We start from the raw sequence: 25,360 nt of genomic DNA on the forward strand, positions 1-25,360 counted from the left end.
GCATGCAATCACTGCTTTGGAGCTAAACTGTGGTATATTGTTAAATTTTGGATTTTAATCAATTGGGTTATATTGTAATGCAATCTTAGGAAATTAGTCATCTGGGTGGGTTGTCTAAAATTCAATTTTTTATTAAAGTTTGTTGCTTTGAAGGTTTTTCCTAAGGATATCAACTGGGTTATATTGAATTTTGAGATTTTCGGTGAATTGGTTGTACTGGGAATTTTGAAAAAACCCCAACAAATCTTAAAAATCTTTAGCAGGTCTCGATCTCATTGGCGACACAGAGGATCTAAGCTTGAAGGCGAGAGCGGAAGGGACATCACTGACATCTCCTGGAAAGATCGAGATTCGAGAGAGCAAACGAAGAAGAGAGAAGAAAAAAAAAAAAAAGAAGACCCATGGACCCTGCCCGAACCGGCCTGTTTCAAACGGGCCGGATTAGGTCCGGTTCTTGAATTAGAATTTGTTGTACCTAGGTCGGCTCAGCCCATTCTTTTAAATATGGGTCTGGTCCGGTCTCTTCAAAATTGGGCCCAGTCCGGCCCATGCCTAGCCCTAGTCAAAAAGGAGTGAAGAGGAAAATGTCACTTAATATTACAAAAAAAATAATATTTCTCTTTACTTGTAAGTGAGAGGTATTAAGTTCGATTCTTGTCAAATGCAGATTTGAACCACATTATTCATAGCCCATTGTGAGGATAATATCGTTTGCTAGCAAATTTGAACCACTCCCCCACCCCCTAAGTCTAGATAATATCGTTTGTTCATAAAATCAAAAATAAAAATAAAAAGTAAAGAGAAAAATGTTAGGCGTGACTAGAAGCTGTAGAATTATCAAAGAGACGGGTCAAATAGCCACTTTCAACAACACAGATACTGTCCTCAACTTGGTAATTACCACCATCAAAATCTGTCAGGTGTGGAGTTTTATCACAAAAGGCCTCAGTATTAGTTGGAATGGCATTAACCATATTTAAACTCTTATTTTCACAGAGATACAGTCGATGTGGGATATTTCAACACGCCCCTCACATGGGATCAAATTAGTGGGTCACATGTGAGAGATCCACACATCGACAACCACGTAGAGCCAAGGGAACACTAGAACAAAACAGTTTATCTACCACGTCAATTCTATCACGGGCATATATAGCTCATGGTAAAAACTATTCAATTACCACGGCCAAGTTTAACTCGTGGTAGATAACATTAATCCACCACGGTCAAATTTTGGCCCGTTGTTAAAAATGAATAATCTACAATGGACATTTATATCCGTGATGAAATATCATAATTACCACAAGATATGCTCATAGTGGTTACTTCAAACAACCACATCGTCTTTTGTGAATTCACCACGCCTTTGGTCCGTGGTGAAAGTTTTTATCTTCATAATTGAAAACATTTGGAGGAGGCGGGAGATTAAAAATTTGGAGGGCGGCCAAAAATTTGGCATGGCACCCAAAATCTCTAACTCCCTATTTTCAAAGAGAGCATGTTAGCTCTCCCTCCTCATTTTCATTTCTCTCTTGCAGCTTCTCTATTCCTCTTCAAAAATTTCCAAACACTTCCACCTTTGCATAGCCGAGTCCAATTCAACCTTTTCAGAATCAGAAACAAAACCATCTCCAATTGCAAACCCAGCGAGTTCCTCACGAACTCATCCTCCCTTCTATCAACTGTGCACCCAAGTTCACGGCTTCTTCTGTAAGGTAAAAATCGCAAAGCTTGTTCCAATATGCTCATGTATGTGTTCTGTATATGAGAATTCTCTGAAATTCGATCACGGCGGTGGCTCCGACGGCTCCTATTTAGATGATGGGTATGGGGGATACAACCGAAGCCGATCCAATTTGGGCTCGGATCCATTTGGGAAGCGGTATGATGCTGGTCCTGATGCGGGTATGGCTACGGTGTTTATGCTTACGGAGGTGATAAGGTGGAGTCGTATGGGTCATGATTTTGAGTGCTCAAAATGGAATGTAGAGATTCTGCATTTGAAGTCTATTTGTTTGTTAGCATAGAGGGTTTAGTGTTTAGGAGGGATAGACAATTTCATTATGATAGGTTCGGTTTAGTTATAATTGTCCAATGGCAGGCAAGTCCTCCCATATTTGTCTGCAAATCATCACTATGTCACAACTAGTAAGATGATTTTTAATGAATTACTGTCTTGCTTTCTTCGATTCTACTTATAAGAGAAACAGGTAACGCAGTGCGCCTCTCTAATATCTGCGCTCACCACCATCAAGGTTTAATCATCAAGTGAAGCACCAGAGCTTGGTTTTCAACTTTCATACTTGCACACCAGGTGTTTGTTTTTTGTTCTCAAGGAAAAATAATTTGTAACCGTGCATTGGTTTTCAACTTTCCTTGCTTTCTTTGATTCGCCATTTTCTATTTATCCATTATCCCCAGTTTTTCCCCTCAACACCATTACAAGATGTGATGTAAGTTCATTTTACTTTAGCATCAAGTTCGTTATGGAACTTTTAATTTATGTATTGAGGTAAAGTAATTAGCTAGAGTAGTTATGATTTCGTTTTGTACTCAAGTTCGAATTGTTCTTCTATAATTTAGTGGATTTAGTGTAAAACAAATCTGCATTCCTTGTAGTTTAGATGAATTTGTGTAAAAATCGCTTGTATCAAAAGAAAAACAGTTTGTTATGTAAGTGATGCGAGATTTATACGCACACAAATTAAACCCTCTTTTTGACAATTGTAGTATAAGTATAAGTAGGGATCGTTCTGGACCGGGGAATAGGAGGGATTGCTAAAACCTTGGAAACTGACTCAAAAACGTAAAAACAAGATAAAACACTAAACTAGACTCAAAGAATGTGAAACTAAATGTTAAAACACTTAGACAAACCAAAAGACTCAAAATGCTTTAAAAACACAAACTAAATTGATTTCTAACTAAATTGAACAATAAAGTAAAGGGGGATTGGATTTGGACGACTTTAAACTAAAAATGGAAACTTGGAAACAAAACAAATTGTAAATATGGATTTGACGGAAATGAATGGATGGGAACCTAGCTAAGGGGTTCATCTCCACATATGTTATACTTGCATACAAAACGATGTCTAATTGCTTTTCAATAAACCATGAATTCTCAACGCCCCGGGTTAATTAGTTCCGCTTAAATTAACCGTCAAATTTTCCTTAAGTTAATGAATTGGATGATTGCATACGACAATCCAAAGCATTCCTCACAAGTTCCCTACATGAATTGCATAATAGAGATACAAGCAAGAATCATTAAGCATCATGAAAACTATAAGTGTTGACGAGACATTCGTTACTATGATTGCATGAAACTTATGCCAAGAATATGTTTAACACGATTGTTTATAAGCAACCTCCACTACTTGTGAATATAAGTTCATAACTATTACGTGAAACTCACTTATATTCTAGCGTCAAATTCATGCATGAAAATTAAGCGTTCATTCTTAATAAACATACATAAATAGGTTATCAATCAAACAGTTAAACAAATTGAATTCACAACTTATGAAACGTAATTAAAAGTAATCAAATCATATTACAAACATAAACATAGTTTCGAATTACCCCCTAGCTAAAGGGGGTTTAGTTCCTCATAACTTTGAAATCAAAGAAACACCTAAACATTCCAACAACTCAAAACTTTGAATTGTATGAACGTTTAAGCACTCTTTTCTTCCATTTCTCATACGTACAAAACAAAGAGAATTAAAATGAAACTTTGAAATCAAAGAAACACCTAAACATTCCAACAACTCAAAACTTGAATTGTATGAACGTTTAGGCACTCTTTTCTTCCTCGTTGTTGTAGCACAAGGTTTAAGGATAGGTTGGTTGGGGGGATGGAAGTGTTGGGGAATTATGGAAATGGATGAGGATTGGTGGAAATGGAAGATGGTTTTTGGATTCTAAGGGAGAAAGGAATGTGTTTGTGGTGTGTTGTTGTGTTGTGAATGAGATGATTTTTGAATGAATGAATGCAAGGGTATTTATAGGAGGAGTGGAGATGTATATGACTATTTGTTTAAGGTGTTTGTGGTTGCAATGATGAAGAATTGCATGTGGAAATAAAAGGGAAAATGTGGTGAAATGATGAAGTAGGAAGGTGGAAATGCATGTGAGATGTTGGAAAGGAAATGGGAATATGAGTAGGCCATGGCATGGGAGTTGTTTTGTTGGTGTAAATGTGCCATGGTTGCAATGATGAAGAATAAAGGGTGCATGTGGGGTGGAATTGAATGAATGCAAAGTGAATGAATAATGAAATGAGTTAAAGAGGGAGAATGTGGTGAAATGATGAAGTAGGAAGGTGGAAATGCATGTGAGATGTTTGTGGAATAAAGAATGAATGGTGGAAATGTGAGTGAATGATGTGCATGTGTGTGAATGCATGTGTTGATTTAAAGAATAGGTATGCATGTGAATTAGTTTGGAAAGAGGTGGGTGTGCATGTGAGATGAAATGCATATGTTTGAAATGTGTAGATGATTATGAGTATGATAAGTGATAAATGAATGATATGTAGTGAGTGATAAGTGAATGGAAATGATAAGTGATAAGTGAAAGGTTTGATAAGTGATAAATGAATGATATGTGGTGATAAATGAATGATATGTGGTGAGTGATAAGTGAATGGAAGTGATAAGTGATAAATGGACTAGTTTAAAGGGCTAGGGTTTAAGTACATAGAATGGGCCTAAAATATGTTGGTTTGCATGGCATAATATGTTTGATTGGGCTAGAGGTTTTCCATGGCTCAAAGGATTTGTTTGATTGGGCTAGGCCCTTTGTTTGATGTCCCCAAAGAGCATACAAGGCTTCAATTTCGTCCATCCTCTTTGCTCCATGATTAAGCTATCCAATCCATGCCCAAAAGTGCCCCAAATAGCCTCAAAATGCACTTTCTTGCTCCCTAAGCCCTTAGCACCTGAAAACACACAAAAGAAGCATAAAGGACTAAAATAACTATGAATTACCAACATAGATGCACGAAAACAAGCTAAGTAAGTCGCCTAAATATGCTCCTATCAAACTCCCCCACACTTAACTTTTGCTAGTCCTCGAGCAAAACAGAATAAAAACAAATAAACAAAACGACACTAAACACTTAAAACACAACCTAAACCTTCCAACACCCGTCTTAGGGATTTCCAATGCACATGACATGTTAGAAATCATCATTCTCACAGATTTTAGTCATCTTCACACTTAAGTACATTCTTAATCATAGTCACCATATACTAGTTCACATTTAAGCATTTAAAACCATGTTTTGAATGTAGTAACATGCCTTAGAGAATTTGCTCAATTCCTTACAAGATATGCACTCGATTTTCACTCAGAATTTCTAACTACACACCCTAATCTAGTCATATGTGAGAAGATTGATGTAAACATGAAAACGAACACTCACATATATGTATCACAAAGAACGCAATTTCTGGAGTTAATAAGCATGTTTAGATATGATCTCATGAATGGAATGCTACTACTTAGACGCGAGAACCAGTGACACCATATGCTCATACCAAATTCAAACTCCACAATTGAAATACATAACACTCAAGATTGAAGTCACGGGTTGTAATGGGGCTTGGGGCGTGTGGATAACAAAGAAGGGATATGGAAAACAAAGGTTCTTAAAGAAATAGTGAGCAAGGCAATTGAATCAACTTAGAATTCACTTTTGAATGAAAACTCAACTTTGGAACAGAAGGGAGAATTTAGACAATTTTGGGCCAGAATTGGTGTTTTGAGCCCTTTCTTCAATCACTCATTTTTTTTTTTTTTTTTTTTCTTTTGAAACTCAAAACATACTTAAGAACAAGCATTCCTTCCCCCACACTCATTTTCTTGCATAATGTAACTCAAAAGGAATTCATTTAAGTCATGCTCACTATCTTTTAAGAACAAGGGTAAGGACGGTCATATTCTAGGTTAGGTGAAGATAAAGTGGGTTAACAAAGAACATGGGCTAACATGGCTCAACGGGGGTAAAACTTACAACATATACGAAATATGGGAAGTGAGGCTATTTGGCTATGGTGGCAACTACACAACTTCATCTTGATATATGTTATGCAAATCAATAACATGCTTTGAATGAAATGGGCATGAGTTCTAGCATTTGGAACTATATGATGAAACACCTTCTAAGTAGTAACCAAGCAAAGAATAATGAGATCATGCAACGACTTTAGAAAACAAGAAATCACAGATTATACTCTCCAAAGAACGTTATAGGCTCAAGTCTCTCAGGGTTGTAGCGTTTGTTTGAGTTCCTTCCTTCAAGCATGTTACATAACTAATTTTTTTTTTTTTTTTTTTTTATAATTGCATGTGAAGTCATACATTATAACCATAACCAAACATATACCAAGAGTAAATCAAACTTTTCTCCATGTTTATAACTCTTTTTAACAGTCATGCAATTAGAAACCAAATCCTTATCATTGTGTTGGAAGGTGACCTACGACACAAAAACGACTCAAAACACTCTTTTTAGGCTTTTCAAAACATGTTTTTCAAATTTTTATGTGATTTTCGAATTTTTAAGTCAAAACACACTAAACACACTTAAAAACAGCAAGAAACAACATTTGAAGTTATGGTGGATAAAACCCTACGAATTTGCATCAAAACACTTTAGTAACTCCCCCACACTTAAAACAAACATTGTCCTCAATGTTAAAAACCACACTAAACACAAACAAACATATAAACAGCAATTAAACATACTAAAAATGGCAGAATGTATCTAACAAAGAGAAGAGTTTAGAGATGCAAATCTGGTTATGGAGTTTTCGTTCCATCTTCTCCTTGGTGATTGCAGTGAGGCTTGGATCTTTGTGATTCCACAGGCTTACTCTTGAACTGCGCTGCTCCCATCGTTGATTTTCCTTTGTGCTACTTTTGAACTGGGCAGCAGGCTTCCTTTGGTCTCCCCCGAAGGTCTGAGCTTCCTCCTCTTATCTGTTTCTTTGTTCAATCTCTCCAATTCGTATTGAAGAGGGTTAGAGGATAGCTCAGCAAAGCTAGGTAAGCAACCAGGGAATAGAGTCCAGATAGACTCCAAGTGTCGGCTGATTGCTTCTTTCACTTTGCCATGCAAGTAATATCAAGGACAAAGGAAAAGACAGGGAAAGAGCATGATATGAGATACCTTTGCTTTCGCCCTTGATGATATGAGATACCTTTGCTTTCGAAGAGGCAGCGAATGAATCCACATGTTTCGATCCACCGTTTCCTCTTCCTCATTCGTACTGCAGGCATTTGGTATCTTCTTTGGGGGATACATCCATGTTTGAAAGTGTGATCTCAAGAAAAGGAGAAATCTGAGCATGTTTGAGAGGGTTGGTTGCAGCTTACATTTTCGGCTGAGAAGGAAAATTATGCATTTGTGGGTGTATGCCTTGCCATGAAGGTTGATGTATATAGGAATTGTAATGGCAAATGGCAGTGCGGATGCGGCAATGTCCTCCACGCGTCTTCTGAAAAGCTGGGAGCTTTTGACAAAGTGGCACGCGTCTTCTGAAAAGCCGGGAGCTTTTGACAAAGTTGCACTCGCTTTCTGGAAAGCCGGGAGCTTTCAGCTTTGTCACCCACGTTTGTCGGCTAAAGTGTGCAGCTGATTTCTCGCCTTCCACGCGTCTTCTGAAAAGCTGGGAGCTTTTGACAAATTTGCACACGCTTTCTGAAAAGCTTGGATTGAGTCTGAAGAGCTGGCGATCTTTACGCCAGAAAATCCGGTTTTTGAAGAGTGGTGTCTCTTCAATGTTGAATTGGTGATTGTGTCGCCTATCCTTTAATAGAGGTGATCGATCTCCTCTATCTGCACACTTTGAAGACTTCCCAAAAATCATCTTCGGCCCGTCGAGATTTTCCTCCATCCAACCCTTTGTTGGAAATATGCCCTGAAAGTCAATCTTTGGAAGAAACCTTTCAGGACAATGAATTGATGTATATATGACTCTTATACATCGGAAGGCAAAGATACTAATTGGGACTATCTCAATGAACGAAATATGTCCTAAATAGTGAATCCATGGACAATGGATCGATGGAAGAAGTAACCTAATGATGTTAGGTTACAGAGACCTTCTTCTCATAACCATCATGTCCAAAAAGGTTCCTGGTCATAAGGATTGTCGGAGGGATACTGACAATCCATAGACTGGTACATACTATGTCCGCTTCAATTGGAAGGATGGAAAGTCTCATCCCATTCGTGTAGCGACACTAAGACAAGCATGTAGGTGCTCATTAAGGGAATGAGTTCACTGAACACAATCGAACGAGAGTACTTGCATGGAGGTCTACTCACATGTCAAGCAAGTAACTCTAATGGTTGGAATAATGTAAGTAATCCTTTGACCTGAGGCATCTCGTTGTCTTGTGGTTAAGTACTTAATCTTTGATTATGTTAAAGTCATTCCATTCGAGAGTGTCCAAGGCATCGTTGGGGTTAAGCCACTTAGCCATGAAGGCAAGTGAATGCGCAACAAGGAATCTCTAATCCTCGATAAGAGAGGATGAATACTCTAAGATATGATTCGGGAATCTTCGGCCGAAGTATCGAGCGTAATAAAGGAAAGTGTTCCTATACGTCTCAAATGAATCGTATAAGAAGGAATAATCACATTAGGGGTTTGACATTATAAATCCATACCCTAGTAATGTGATTGAGAGTATTGTTTTAGAGAAGGATCGAATTACATTGTAATTCCAATTGAATAGGTTCTCCGAATAACTTCTACATTAGCTTGGGTAGCCATGATATATGGTTAGATGTCACTCATGGCTTGTGAGTTCTTCTAGATGATTAAATGTAGTCATTAAAAGGAAGGTGAATTAAAAGTAAGTTTTAATTCACTAAGTGATTGGATAATCAATTGGATTGGTGCCAATCACCTCACTGCCTTGCTAATTAGAACCTAAAAGATTGTTCACCGATACACTCTTGTAGTGAGTAACTAATGGATGAAGGAAATAATTAATTGGATTAATTAAGTGTTTTGATTAATTTAGAAAGTCTAAAGAAATCATAAAAGCGATAAAGATCGTTTTGGGCTTAAAGAAACGTTCGGGTTTAATTGGGCCCATTGGGCCAAAACCCATTGGGCTTTTATTCAAGCATTGGATGACTTGAAATAATTAAAAGCCCAAAGCCCAAACCAAACACCAAAGGCCGGCCAAATGAGAAGGGAGAGAGAAAGTCAATTGTTGACTTGTTTCTTTATGTAATAAAAGGAATATCTTTGGAAACTTGAAGAGGACCTAGGAGCACTCATTCTCAACAAAGTGGAGGAGGCAAGGAGGGAGGCTAGGCTCAAGGAGTTCAAGGAGCAAAGAGCTTGGAGGTGGTCAATCCTTGGTCTTAGATCTAGATCAAGAGGTATAAAACTACTCCTAAACTTTGTTCTTCAATAAATTGTTTTTGATGCATCTTATATAAACCTATGCATCTTGAAGGGGATTTGCATGACTATAGCTTTGATAAAATGTATGACATGCTTCCGTTGCTTTCGTATATAAATTTTGAATTGTATATCCATGCTAGTCACTAGAAATCCCACATAAATCTCATATTTTCCCTTCAAGTGGTATCAGAGCCAAAGGTTTATGTATGATGTGTCCTTTTAGATTTTATGCATATGGGTTTTAATTTTATGTATGTCATATTATTGCTTCATTCAAAATATGTTTATCTTTTGCTTTTTCAAAGTGTTGAAAAATTGTAAATCAAAAGTTGAAAAAGGATATGCAAGAAAAGTGTTTTTGATGCATGAATGAAGTTTGAGTTTAAATTGTTTTTCATTCAAAATATGTTTATCTTTTGTCTTATCAAATGTTGAAAAGGTGTATCAATAGTTGAGAAAGATATGTATGCAAAAATGTTTTGGATGCATGAATGAAAAGAGGGTTTAGAAACAAAAATTTTGGGGTTTTGTTCTTCAAAGGGGGTTCGGCTAAATGGGGATTTTTTGTTAGTGTTTGTGTTTTGTTTTGAACCTCACACACACACTTTGAAGCTAGAAAGTAGTGATCTTGTCACTTTTGTTTTTTTGGGTTTGAAAAATCACCAAGAACATACAAATCTTGAAAATATGTTCATGGTTTTGTTCTTGGTGTTCATGGTTTGTTTTTGGTGAAAATGGTTTTACATGCATTGTTTTGTGGTTATGGATGATGTACATACCATCCATAGCCTACACCAAAATTTAAATTAATACCTAGAATTGTCTAGATATATATTTCAATCATTCTTTTTCTTAAAGTCCTTAAAACAAAACTAAGTGGCAAACAAGATATATTTTTCTTCTTTATGTTGAAATAATGCAAGATGGGTGAGACCTACCCACTTCCCCTTAATTTGGCCGGCCATCCCTAGTGGATTTCCCACTTGTGGGGTTTTTGTAATTTATAGAAAAGTTTGGTATTACTTTTAGTATTTATGGTTTGACCCCTAACTTTTTCATATTTGCATTTAGACCCCTACTATTTAAAAATTGAAATGTTTGATTTTAATTTTGTTTAATGTTTAAACTCATCATTGAATTATGCCCATATGCACTAAATCTAATTGATTATATGTTGCATTCCATTTGATTATTTAATATGATTAAGTAGTTAGAAAATGGGTGACTATGGACTTATGCCTTAAACGATAATTGAGCTATGAGATAAGGCGCTAAAATCAAATTGTTTGAACCTTGGGAATGTGTTTTAATTACTGTTTCAATTGGACCTTGTCACGTTTCGACATTAATCTATCTCTCCCTCTTAGTATATGTAATTTGTAGGAATTTGTACAAATCGGTTTGTAATTCTTATTACTTCTTAATCTCTTTTAGTTAGTTGATTCCCTCTAGTGCTAGACTAGAGTTTCTTTAACTATTGGTAAGGAGACATAACTAAAAGAGGGTTTTGACATGAGATTCAAGATTAAATGGGTCCAACGCCCTAATAAGCAATGAATGATTGTCTTTCATTTCTAATGGCTCAATGAAAATGTTTTAATTGGATTGAAAAGCACGTAATTAAAATGACACAACCTCCCCGAGATCTTATTCAACAATGTTGGCTCGTTGTTGCAATAACCCAATAAGTCCATGGTCATCCAAGAGCCTAAGATAACTATAAAGTCCAATTTCAAAGGATTGCAAAACCCGTAGTAGTAGTAGTTACTTCCAATATTTGAAAAATTCGTTTTTGATATTGATTTGTTTTTCTCAAAACAAATAGTGGGAGTATCATACGCTACTAAACTATAATGATTTCAATTAGTAGTTATATATATCTCCAATATTTTGAAAAATGTTTTGATATTGATTTGTTTTATGAAAACGAATAGTGGGGATATCATATGCTACTAATTTCATTAACTTTGGACTAGTAGTTGTAATAGGACAATTTATTTGAATATGTTTAAATAAATAAAATTGATGAGACCTTAAAATCCCTCAACAAACGAATATTAAGTTGATAAACGAGAGATGTTTTTGAACATTTCTTCGTAGGCCTTCCACCGTGGTGGGCTCCAATAGTTTGTGACTTGTACACCGGCTTCACCTTATCATGGGGGAGTACAAAGTGCATGCTTACACTCAGGAGGAGTCCATGAACATATGATGAGGTAAGTGTAGGCAACGAGGATAGCCAACATCGTATCATCGTGAGGTTATTCTTGAACCCCTACATGAACTAAGCATGGTGGGAATAACTTAACTAAGTGCAATGGTGCCGATATCGTATCATCGTGAGGCCACATTCTCTAGAGGCCAAACTAGATGGGTAATTACAAAAGTTGTAAATGGGTAATTGTACCCTCTCATTATTATTGTTGCTAGCCAACATCGTATCATCGTGAGGTGGGCTTGGTAATAGTGAGCCTCCTATAACCTGCTAGGAGCTTTCTTTGAAATCTCCCGGATTCCATCTTGAGGGATATGGAATTTGCCAAATATGGTGGGTGGTGTCATTCGGTGTAAAGACCCGAATCGTGTGACTTAATCAACAATCAAACTAATTTATTTTATTGTTTATGTATTTAGATATGGTTGGAAGCACATTCGCGAAAATACTCGACAAACATTGCCTAGAGGGGCACAATTTCCCATCATGGTATCGTAATGTCAAGATTCTCCTAACGTTGGAGAAGATTATTTACGTACTTGATAAGCCTCTTCCTGACATACCTCTTGGCCCTGAGGCCACAGAGGATGAACGTGCTAAGTATGACAAGCACGTTGAGGATGATACACAAGCCAAGTGCTATCTGTTGGCCTCCATGAATGAGGAGCTACAGAGACAGCACGAGGGCATGGACAGTGCATTTTCCATAATACTCCATCTTACGGAGTTATATGGTGAAGGGACGCGCAACCGTCACTTTAACACTGTTTGTGAACTTGTGAAGACCAAGATGGTCAAAGGGGCTCCTGTGCATCTACATGCACTGAAGATGATAGGATTCATTGAACAACTGGAGAACCTAGGTACTCCACTTGACGGGGAATTGGCCCAGGACTTTATATTGGCTTCTCTTTCTGATTCATTCTCACAGTTCGTAATGAACTACAATATGAATAAAATAGATAGTACTCTCTCTGAGTTACTAAACATGTTAGTAACTGCTGAGAAGACTATGAAAGAGAACGTTGTAGGGACTGTTGCAGTAGCCTACAACAAGCCATCCTCTTCCAATCCTAAGCCGTATGGCAAAGGAAAGGGGAAGGAGATAAAGTCTCCCACTCCTAAGCCAAAAGGAGGAGTGAAGAAAAAGAAAAAGGAAATGGAGCCCAAGGGGACTTGCCACCACTGTGGAAAGGAAGGGCATTGGAGGAGGAATTGCAGGTTTTACCTTGCAACTCTTAAGGACAAGCCACAAGGTATGGTTTATGTTCTCATCTTCAATTCTAATTGTTAGATCTTCTAAATATTTATATTTGATATAAAGAGCTAATCACTTGTATAATTGTATATAGGTGGAGGAACTAAGTAGAAGAGGAACAAGCAAATAAAAGAGTGAAGAAGGGTTCGGTCACCATGATTTTGCTTACTACTTGGGAAGTTTGTTTAGGCATTTAAAGATTGTCTTTAAACTTTCTTATTATGTTAAGAACTTATTATGTGGCTTCATATGATGGAAGACCACTATTAATGCCTAAATGTTTGAAGGTACTTAAATAAGTCTCTAAATGTTTAGAGCTAATTCCTTTTAAGTTAAACATTGTGAATGTTTGTGTTATCATATTAATGTAATGTGATGAATGCCTTCTAATATATTATTTCCTTAAAGTAGTGTTATGAATTGAATATTGTCTTGTTGTATCCTAGTTGAGATACAAGATTTATATCACATTATAATGATATAAGTAATAAGAAAAACGTTTTCTAGGGTTATCACTTAAAACACAATAATCAAAGTCACTCTTGATTCAATTAGTAGTTTTGAACAACTAATTGGGCATTCTTAAAATTGTTTTAAAATGTTAAGTGTGTTAGTGATTAAAACCAAGAAAGAAGTGTCTAAATCTATAAAAGGTTTAAAGATTTTAATCACTTAATAACAAGGCATCAACTTAATGAAGGTTGAAACAGATGAGCTTGAAAGGTTTTAAAGCTACTACACAATGTCCTCTACTCGTACATTCCACGTTTATACATTTTTGAATGTATGAAATCATTTCTCATTAAAGTCATAAGAAATAGTGGGAGGTGTTAAAATGGATATAAACTTGAATATGATTGGTTTATAGTTGTCTAAATAATAATAGTATTTGACTATTATTAAGAGTTTGAAATTTTAATTGTTAAAAGACTCAAGCTCTTCAAAACGTTAAAAATCTATGTTGTGTAACATTCTAAAGAATAGTCTTTGAATGTTGGTTTCGTCAACCTAGCATAAAATGGTTATATGTTGGAAGTTGTCCATCATTCTCTTTTACGAGAACAAGCTAATAACAAAGCATATGGACAAGTTGATGAAACAAAAGGGAATAGTTTCAAAATGAGTCACAACATATAGTTTAACAACAAGACAATTCAAATTCGTCACCTCATGGTTCAAATCATAAAATTTCCTTATATGATAGAAAATCTTTTTCATATGTGTCATAAAATCACAAAAGGGACACATGTATGGACTTGTGAGTAGATATCCAAAAGTGAAAGACCATGGGTTATCACTTTAAGATATTACTATATCCCAGGATCAGAACCAAAGCAACTGATAGAGTATTATTGCCTTTAAGAAAGGAACATCAAAGTGGGACTTTGGAAGCGTGCATTCACTTAGGTTACGAACCAAAGTGAAAATAACCCATTTTAACAAATGGAACTTCATAATGGATGAAGTACTAATCATATGAATGTATTGTTAGTATCGTACTACAATGGTCTCAAGGTTGGAGCAAAGTTTGTATAAAGTATACAAACGAAATATATATATCGATATATTGTTTTAGAAATTGCTTCAAAAGGTGTTTTGAATGGAAGGGGTTCTTTTAGAACCAATGATTGAATCCAAACCATAAGGTCGTTAGTAGGATACTACGACGTAATGGGGCGATAGCTCAAGCCATGGAATCAAGGTCTCATCAAAGTATTCGAACACAAGAAAGAGACATCATCAAAATGTTTTAGAAACATTTGATAAGTAAATCCCTTTTAAATTAAAAGGTGATTAAATACATAACCAAGTTAACCTACGAGCATAAGAGAGGGAGATTGTTAGATGTATAAGATACACTAGTGATTGACTTTAGTGCAAGTGGGAGATTGTTGGAAATATGCCCTGAAAGTCAATCTTTGGAAGAAACCTTTCAGGACAATGAATTGATGTATATATGACTCTTATACATCGGAAGGCAAAGATACTAATTGGGACTATCTCAATGAACGAAATATGTCCTAAATAGTGAATCCATGGACAATGGATCGATGGAAGAAGTAACCTAATGATGTTAGGTTACAGAGACCTTCTTCTCATAACCATCATGTCCAAAAAGGTTCCTGGTCATAAGGATTGTCGGAGGGATACTGACAATCCATAGACTGGTACATACTATGTCCGCTTCAATTGGAAGGATGGAAAGTCTCATCCCATTCGTGTAGCGACACTAAGACAAGCATGTAGGTGCTCATTAAGGGAATGAGTTCACTGAACACAATCGAACGAGAGTACTTGCATGGAGGTCTACTCACATGTCAAGCAAGTAACTCTAATGGTTGGAATAATGTAAGTAATCCTTTGACCTGAGGCATCTCGTTGTCTTGTGGTTAAGTACTTAATCTTTGATTATGTTAAAGTCATTCCATTCGAGAGTGTCCAAGGCATCGTTGGGGTTAAGCCACTTAGCCATGAAGGCAAGTGAATGCGCAACAAGGAATCTCTAATCCTCGATAAGAGAGGATGAATACTCTAAGATATGATTCGGGAATCTTCGGCCGAAGTATCGAGCGTAATAAAGGAAAGCGTTCCTATACGTCTCAAATGAATCGTATAAGAAGGAATAATCACATTAGGGGTTTGACATTATAAATCCATACCCTAGTAATGTGATTGAGAGTATTGTTTTAGAGAAGGATCGAATTACATTGTAATTCCAATTGAATAGGTTCTCCGAATAACTTCTACATTAGCTTGGGTAGCCATGATATATGGTTAGATGTCACTCATGGCTTGTGAGTTCTTCTAGATGATTAAATGTAGTCATTAAAAGGAAGGTGAATTAAAAGTAAGTTTTAATTCACTAAGTGATTGGATAATCAATTGGATTGGTGCCAATCACCTCACTGCCTTGCTAATTAGAACCTAAAAGATTGTTCACCGATACACTCTTGTAGTGAGTAACTAATGGATGAAGGAAATAATTAATTGGATTAATTAAGTGTTTTGATTAATTTAGAAAGTCTAAAGAAATCATAAAAGCGATAAAGATCGTTTTGGGCTTAAAGAAACGTTCGGGTTTAATTGGGCCCATTGGGCCAAAACCCATTGGGCTTTTATTCAAGCATTGGATGACTTGAAATAATTAAAAGCCCAAAGCCCAAACCAAACACCAAAGGCCGGCCAAATGAGAAGGGAGAGAGAAAGTCAATTGTTGACTTGTTTCTTTATGTAATAAAAGGAATATCTTTGGAAACTTGAAGAGGACCTAGGAGCACTCATTCTCAACAAAGTGGAGGAGGCAAGGAGGGAGGCTAGGCTCAAGGAGTTCAAGGAGCAAAGAGCTTGGAGGTGGTCAATCCTTGGTCTTAGATCTAGATCAAGAGGTATAAAACTACTCCTAAACTTTGTTCTTCAATAAATTGTTTTTGATGCATCTTATATAAACCTATGCATCTTGAAGGGGATTTGCATGACTATAGCTTTGATAAAATGTATGACATGCTTCCGTTGCTTTCGTATATAAATTTTGAATTGTATATCCATGCTAGTCACTAGAAATCCCACATAAATCTCATATTTTCCCTTCAAGTGGTATCAGAGCCAAAGGTTTATGTATGATGTGTCCTTTTAGATTTTATGCATATGGGTTTTAATTTTATGTATGTCATATTATTGCTTCATTCAAAATATGTTTATCTTTTGCTTTTTCAAAGTGTTGAAAAATTGTAAATCAAAAGTTGAAAAAGGATATGCAAGAAAAGTGTTTTTGATGCATGAATGAAGTTTGAGTTTAAATTGTTTTTCATTCAAAATATGTTTATCTTTTGTCTTATCAAATGTTGAAAAGGTGTATCAATAGTTGAGAAAGATATGTATGCAAAAATGTTTTGGATGCATGAATGAAAAGAGGGTTTAGAAACAAAAATTTTGGGGTTTTGTTCTTCAAAGGGGGTTCGGCTAAATGGGGATTTTTTGTTAGTGTTTGTGTTTTGTTTTGAACCTCACACACACACTTTGAAGCTAGAAAGTAGTGATCTTGTCACTTTTGTTTTTTTGGGTTTGAAAAATCACCAAGAACATACAAATCTTGAAAATATGTTCATGGTTTTGTTCTTGGTGTTCATGGTTTGTTTTTGGTGAAAATGGTTTTACATGCATTGTTTTGTGGTTATGGATGATGTACATACCATCCATAGCCTACACCAAAATTTAAATTAATACCTAGAATTGTCTAGATATATATTTCAATCATTCTTTTTCTTAAAGTCCTTAAAACAAAACTAAGTGGCAAACAAGATATATTTTTCTTCTTTATGTTGAAATAATGCAAGATGGGTGAGACCTACCCACTTCCCCTTAATTTGGCCGGCCATCCCTAGTGGATTTCCCACTTGTGGGGTTTTTGTAATTTATAGAAAAGTTTGGTATTACTTTTAGTATTTATGGTTTGACCCCTAACTTTTTCATATTTGCATTTAGACCCCTACTATTTAAAAATTGAAATGTTTGATTTTAATTTTGTTTAATGTTTAAACTCATCATTGAATTATGCCCATATGCACTAAATCTAATTGATTATATGTTGCATTCCATTTGATTATTTAATATGATTAAGTAGTTAGAAAATGGGTGACTATGGACTTATGCCTTAAACGATAATTGAGCTATGAGATAAGGCGCTAAAATCAAATTGTTTGAACCTTGGGAATGTGTTTTAATTACTGTTTCAATTGGACCTTGTCACGTTTCGACATTAATCTATCTCTCCCTCTTAGTATATGTAATTTGTAGGAATTTGTACAAATCGGTTTGTAATTCTTATTACTTCTTAATCTCTTTTAGTTAGTTGATTCCCTCTAGTGCTAGACTAGAGTTTCTTTAACTATTGGTAAGGAGACATAACTAAAAGAGGGTTTTGACATGAGATTCAAGATTAAATGGGTCCAACGCCCTAATAAGCAATGAATGATTGTCTTTCATTTCTAATGGCTCAATGAAAATGTTTTAATTGGATTGAAAAGCACGTAATTAAAATGACACAACCTCCCCGAGATCTTATTCAACAATGTTGGCTCGTTGTTGCAATAACCCAATAAGTCCATGGTCATCCAAGAGCCTAAGATAACTATAAAGTCCAATTTCAAAGGATTGCAAAACCCGTAGTAGTAGTAGTTACTTCCAATATTTGAAAAATTCGTTTTTGATATTGATTTGTTTTTCTCAAAACAAATAGTGGGAGTATCATACGCTACTAAACTATAATGATTTCAATTAGTAGTTATATATATCTCCAATATTTTGAAAAATGTTTTGATATTGATTTGTTTTATGAAAACGAATAGTGGGGATATCATATGCTACTAATTTCATTAACTTTGGACTAGTAGTTGTAATAGGACAATTTATTTGAATATGTTTAAATAAATAAAATTGATGAGACCTTAAAATCCCTCAACAAACGAATATTAAGTTGATAAACGAGAGATGTTTTTGAACATTTCTTCGTAGGCCTTCCACCGTGGTGGGCTCCAATAGTTTGTGACTTGTACACCGGCTTCACCCTATCATGGGGGAGTACAAAGTGCATGCTTACACTCAGGAGGAGTCCATGAACATATGATGAGGTAAGTGTAGGCAACGAGGATAGCCAACATCGTATCATCGTGAGGTTATTCTTGAACCCCTACATGAACTAAGCATGGTGGGAATAACTTAACTAAGTGCAATGGTGCCGATATCGTATCATCGTGAGGCCACATTCTCTAGAGGCCAAACTAGATGGGTAATTACAAAAGTTGTAAATGGGTAATTGTACCCTCTCATTATTATTGTTGCTAGCCAACATCGTATCATCGTGAGGTGGGCTTGGTAATAGTGAGCCTCCTATAACCTGCTAGGAGCTTTCTTTGAAATCTCCCGGATTCCATCTTGAGGGATATGGAATTTGCCAAAAATGGTGGGTGGTGTCATTCGGTTTAAAGACCCGAATCGTGTGACTTAATCAACAATCAAACTAATTTATTTTATTGTTTATGTATTTAAATATGGTTGGAAGCACATTCGCGAAAATACTCGACAAACATTGCCTAGAGGGGCACAATTTCCCATCATGGTATCGTAATGTCAAGATTCTCCTAACGTTGGATCCATTTGGGAAGCGGTATGATGCTGGTCCTGATGCGGGTATGGCTACGGTGTTTATGCTTACGGAGGTGATAAGGTGGAGTCGTATGGGTCATGATTTTGAGTGCTCAAAATGGAATGTAGAGATTCTGCATTTGAAGTCTATTTGTTTGTTAGCATAGAGGGTTTAGTGTTTAGGAGGGATAGACAATTTCATTATGATAGGTTCGGTTTAGTTATAATTGTCCAATGGCAGGCAAGTCCTCCCATATTTGTCTGCAAATCATCACTATGTTGCAACTAGTAAGATGATTTTTAATGAATTACTGTCTTGCTTTCTTCGATTCTACTTATAAGAGAAACAGGTAACGCAGTGCGCCTCTCTAATATCTGCGCTCACCACCATCAAGGTTTAATCATCAAGTGAAGCATCAGAGCTTGGTTTTCAACTTTCAAACTTGCACACCAGGTGTTTGTTTTTTGTTCTCAAGGAAAACTTATTTGTAACTGTGCATTGGCTTTCAACTTTCCTTGCTTTCTTCGATACGCCATTTTCTATTTATCCATTATCCCCAGTTTTTCCCCTCGACACCATTACAAGATGTGATGTAAGTTCATTTTACTTTAGCATCAAGTTCGTTAAGGAACTTTTAATTTATGTATTGAGGTAAAAGTAATTAGCTAGAGTAGTTATGATTTCGTTTTGTACTCAAGTTCGAATTGTTCTTCTGTAATTTAGTGGATTTAGTGTAAAACAAATCTGCATTCCTTGTAGTTTAGATGAATTTGTGTAAAAATCGCTTGTATCAAAAGAAAAACAGTTTGTTATGTAAGTGATGCGAGATTTATACGCACACAAATTAAACCCTCTTTTTGACAATTGTAGTATAAGTATAAGTAGGGATCGTTCTGGACCGGGGAATAGGAGGGATTGCTAAAACCTTGGAAACTGACTCAAAAACGTAAAAACAAGATAAAACACTAAACTAGACTCAAAGAATGTGAAACTAAATGTTAAAACACTTAGACAAACCAAAAGACTCAAAATGCTTTAAAAACACAAACTAAATTGATTTCTAACTAAATTGAACAATAAAGTAAAGGGGGATTGGATTTGGACGACTTTAAACTAAAAATGGAAACTTGGAAACAAAACAAATTGTAAATATGGATTTGACGGAAATGAATGGATGGGAACCTAGCTAAGGGGTTCATCTCCACATATGTTATACTTGCATACAAAACGATGTCTAATTGCTTTTCAATAAACCATGAATTCTCAACGCCCCGGGTTAATTAGTTCCGCTTAAATTAACCGTCAAATTTTCCTTAAGTTAATGAATTGGATGATTGCATACGACAATCCAAAGCATTCCTCACAAGTTCCCTACATGAATTGCATAATAGAGATACAAGCAAGAATCATTAAGCATCATGAAAACTATAAGTGTTGACGAGACATTCGTTACTATGATTGCATGAAACTTATGCCAAGAATATGTTTAACACGATTGTTTATAAGCAACCTCCACTACTTGTGAATATAAGTTCATAACTATTACGTGAAACTCACTTATATTCTAGCGTCAAATTCATGCATGAAAATTAAGCGTTCATTCTTAATAAACATACATAAATAGGTTATCAATCAAACAGTTAAACAAATTGAATTCACAACTTATGAAACGTAATTAAAAGTAATCAAATCATATTACAAACATAAACATAGTTTCGAATTACCCCCTAGCTAAAGGGGGTTTAGTTCCTCATAACTTTGAAATCAAAGAAACACCTAAACATTCCAACAACTCAAAACTTTGAATTGTATGAACGTTTAAGCACTCTTTTCTTCCATTTCTCATACGTACAAAACAAAGAGAATTAAAATGAAACTTTGAAATCAAAGAAACACCTAAACATTCCAACAACTCAAAACTTGAATTGTATGAACGTTTAGGCACTCTTTTCTTCCTCGTTGTTGTAGCACAAGGTTTAAGGATAGGTTGGTTGGGGGGATGGAAGTGTTGGGGAATTATGGAAATGGATGAGGATTGGTGGAAATGGAAGATGGTTTTTGGATTCTAAGGGAGAAAGGAATGTGTTTGTGGTGTGTTGTTGTGTTGTGAATGAGATGATTTTTGAATGAATGAATGCAAGGGTATTTATAGGAGGAGTGGAGATGTATATGACTATTTGTTTAAGGTGTTTGTGGTTGCAATGATGAAGAATTGCATGTGGAAATAAAAGGGAAAATGTGGTGAAATGATGAAGTAGGAAGGTGGAAATGCATGTGAGATGTTGGAAAGGAAATGGGAATATGAGTAGGCCATGGCATGGGAGTTGTTTTGTTGGTGTAAATGTGCCATGGTTGCAATGATGAAGAATAAAGGGTGCATGTGGGGTGGAATTGAATGAATGCAAAGTGAATGAATAATGAAATGAGTTAAAGAGGGAGAATGTGGTGAAATGATGAAGTAGGAAGGTGGAAATGCATGTGAGATGTTTGTGGAATAAAGAATGAATGGTGGAAATGTGAGTGAATGATGTGCATGTGTGTGAATGCATGTGTTGATTTAAAGAATAGGTATGCATGTGAATTAGTTTGGAAAGAGGTGGGTGTGCATGTGAGATGAAATGCATATGTTTGAAATGTGTAGATGATTATGAGTATGATAAGTGATAAATGAATGATATGTAGTGAGTGATAAGTGAATGGAAATGATAAGTGATAAGTGAAAGGTTTGATAAGTGATAAATGAATGATATGTGGTGATAAATGAATGATATGTGGTGAGTGATAAGTGAATGGAAGTGATAAGTGATAAATGGACTAGTTTAAAGGGCTAGGGTTTAAGTACATAGAATGGGCCTAAAATATGTTGGTTTGCATGGCATAATATGTTTGATTGGGCTAGAGGTTTTCCATGGCTCAAAGGATTTGTTTGATTGGGCTAGGCCCTTTGTTTGATGTCCCCAAAGAGCATACAAGGCTTCAATTTCGTCCATCCTCTTTGCTCCATGATTAAGCTATCCAATCCATGCCCAAAAGTGCCCCAAATAGCCTCAAAATGCACTTTCTTGCTCCCTAAGCCCTTAGCACCTGAAAACACACAAAAGAAGTATAAAGGACTAAAATAACTATGAATTACCAACATAGATGCACGAAAACAAGCTAAGTAAGTCGCCTAAATATGCTCCTATCAGTAAGTTAAATGGTATCATAGAATTGAAATGTTGTGTTAATCATGACCTAGCTAGGGTTTGGTGCTGATATATTAGTATTAATTTGTTGAGTTAATCACATTTATGTACGTATATAACTGCAGAGGAAGGCACCGGAATGGCCAAGAGCAGTAGCAACGAAGAAGATGAATGTGATTAATGTTGCACTGCAGCAAATGTGGCATGGAAACAGGACGAGATGTCCGAGAGGAACGATTCCCATACGGCTGAGCACAGTGGATGATGTGCTGAGGGCCAAGTCTATGGCTGACTTTGGCAAGAAACAGCACCGTACCCTAAACATTACTGCTGATCTTGCTTCCATAAGCATCGATGCCCCCGATGTAGTCAGCGGGCAGGTTGAAGTAAACTATTGGTGGTCTCTATTAGTTCCTTTTTCTTTTTCTTTTTTTATTGATATTAGAGAGATATCTTCTCTATTTTTCTTGTTCTTTGTGTTCTGACGATGCCACTTTGAGCCCTCTTGCTTCCTATCTTCTTCTTCTTGAAGTTCCAATTTTTCCTTCTTCGAGTTTACAAGAATGAAGCCCCGCGCTTTCTTCTTAATGCCCTTTCCTTCATAGATATTTCAAAAATCACATTGGTATCTTGAACACTGTTCCTTAATGAATCATTTCAATTTTTGTACTAGTTGCTTGTCTTTCTTTCGCGTTTTGCCACACTATCCCTTGGGGAGCAACGCGACCATCCCCCACCTAGATTAGCCGCCACTGCCAACAACCCCAGACCACCATCGCCGCCACCACTCCCACCACCAACGCCACCACCATTTTCACCACCTCTGCCAGTGCCTTAACTTAGTTGCCACAGCCAACATACCCGCCACCATTGCTACCTATAAACCTCCACCAGCCCACCACTGCCGCCACCACTCCCACCACCAATGCGCCAACAAAACCCTCACCGCCACCACCACATTCACCACCTCTGCCAGTGCTTGAACTTAGTCGCCACAGCCAACATTCCCACCACCATTGCTACCTATACACCTCCACCAGCCTACCACTGCCGCCAGCACCACCGTCACCCGCACCAATACCCCTACCATCCCCCCACTGACCCTCCACCACTATTTCCATTACCGCAACTCCTAACCACCATCGTCGTCACCACCCACCACCATAAATGCAACTCTTCTTTTTTGCTAAAATGTCCAGTACATCAAATTTTGAACAACCCATCCATTTTAGTCATTGTATACAGCTGCAACAACTTTACATTAAAATTTACTAGACGATGCGACATTCCTTCTCCCACTGATAACCCTCTTAAAAATATTTACTTTATAGCTTATTATTCTTAAAGCACCACAATTCATAAAAATAAAATCCCATAGGTCATGAGAATTATTACATTTATTTTACATATATCATACATCAAATATTTCTCTTCACGATGGAATTCATTGTTCTGTAACCTCCTTTCAGGTGATAGACCTTCCTTCTCAACTGTCAAATTTAGAAAGCGTTAGAAAGTCATTGAGACAGGAACTAGGGCATGATGAAGCCACAACTCTGCTATCAAGAGCTGTTTACTTGTTTGCCTTCGGAAGCAACGATTACATTGTCCCTTTTGAGAAAATTCCAGTGTGCTACGTTCCTACTCCCCTGAGAAATATGTAGGACTGGTGATAGGCAACATAACTTCAGCGATCAAAGTAAATTTTAATACCGAAAAAATAAATAAATATAGTTAATTTGACAAGATATATTTTTCCTATAAAGTATTAATAATTTAGAATTTTGATGTGTTAGGAAATATACAGGAATGGAGGAAGAAATTTTGGGTTTCTTGGCATGTGGCCTGCTGCTTGTATTCCATACGGAAGAGCACTTGAAAATAAAAATGGTGCTTGCTTTGAGGAAATTACACCATATGTGGTACTCCACGATAAAGCACTTCTCAAAACCCTGCAAAAGCTAGAGAATGAACTCAAGGGATTTCGATACTCACTCATTGAAGCTTATGAGTTTCTGAAACGAAGAATAGATCACCCTTCCAAATATGGTATATATGACAATGTTCATAATCTTTTGCCAAAGTTGTTATTGCAACTTTGAAAGGCGATCGTGCACTGCTACCTTATAATACACATGGAGAAATTGCTCTTAAGAAGTGCATGACGACTTTTTCAAAGTGCTATTTTGTGTATATATGCACGGTTTACTCTGATATTTCATTCATAATTTCATATTAGTAATTAATTAATTGTGGTATTGTACTTGGCAAAGGTTTTGTGTAAGGAAAGGCAGCATGCTGCGGCCGTGGTCCATATCGAGGACATTTGAGCTGTGGAGTGAACAGTGAAGGGAGGTTACTCTTCATGTCAACATGTTAGTGAATATTTCTTTGATCCTTTTCATCCAACTGAAAGGACATATGAGCACCTTGTCAAGCAACTCTGGATTGGGACTCCGAATTCCACTGCGGGTTACAAACTGAATACTCTATTTGAAACTAATTAAGTATTAAGCACAGTATAAGCTTTATATATAAATCTAAATAAGCACGTGTTGTAACAATGTTTGTCTGAATTTGAATGATCAGACTAGATCTTCATTAATCCGGACAAATGCTTTGTATTAGTTTGAAATAATAATGAAAACTTTAACGAAAAGCTCCTGGTATTGTTCACTTTAACGAAAAACCACATTTTTATACTAAAAAGTCAATCCTGGTACGATTCACTTTATCCTTTATTTTGTCTTTATCGTTAAAACTCAAAGTTTTCAAGTCATTTTCATTAGTTTTTCTAATAATAATTTCAATCTTACGAAAATAATTCGAGCAGAGAATAAGATTATTGATTTGATTATAAGGAGTTCGGATATGCTATTCCCAATTTTCTGTGCCAAACCATGTCACAAGCCTAATTGGTTTCCATCTGTTCCTTGAGTTAACTCCTCCAAACAACCGTTACATTTCTTAGAGAAAAAGTAAAATGACAAATAATTGGGTATTACTTGGCTCGTTCTATTGTGGAAGTCATTCCTATTTTCCTCTGGATGACAGTTTCACATGTGTGCAAGAAATTTTCTATTTGTATTTTTTTTTAGTTATGTTTCTTAGGGTTGGTTTGGTA

General features: G+C 36.3%; 1 pseudogene; it reads left to right on the plus strand.

Moving 5' to 3' along the window:
• Positions 1 to 1,664: 1,664 nt before the first annotated feature.
• LOC103948629 lies at positions 1,665 to 24,869 on the plus strand (annotated as a pseudogene).
• Positions 24,870 to 25,360: the final 491 nt, after the last annotated feature.

The sequence above is a fragment of a genome, unplaced genomic scaffold, assembly GCF_019419815.1.
Source record: "Pyrus x bretschneideri cultivar Hongxiangsu unplaced genomic scaffold, Pyrus_bretschneideri_v1 Contig37, whole genome shotgun sequence".
Classification (NCBI taxonomy): domain Eukaryota; kingdom Viridiplantae; phylum Streptophyta; class Magnoliopsida; order Rosales; family Rosaceae; genus Pyrus; species Pyrus x bretschneideri.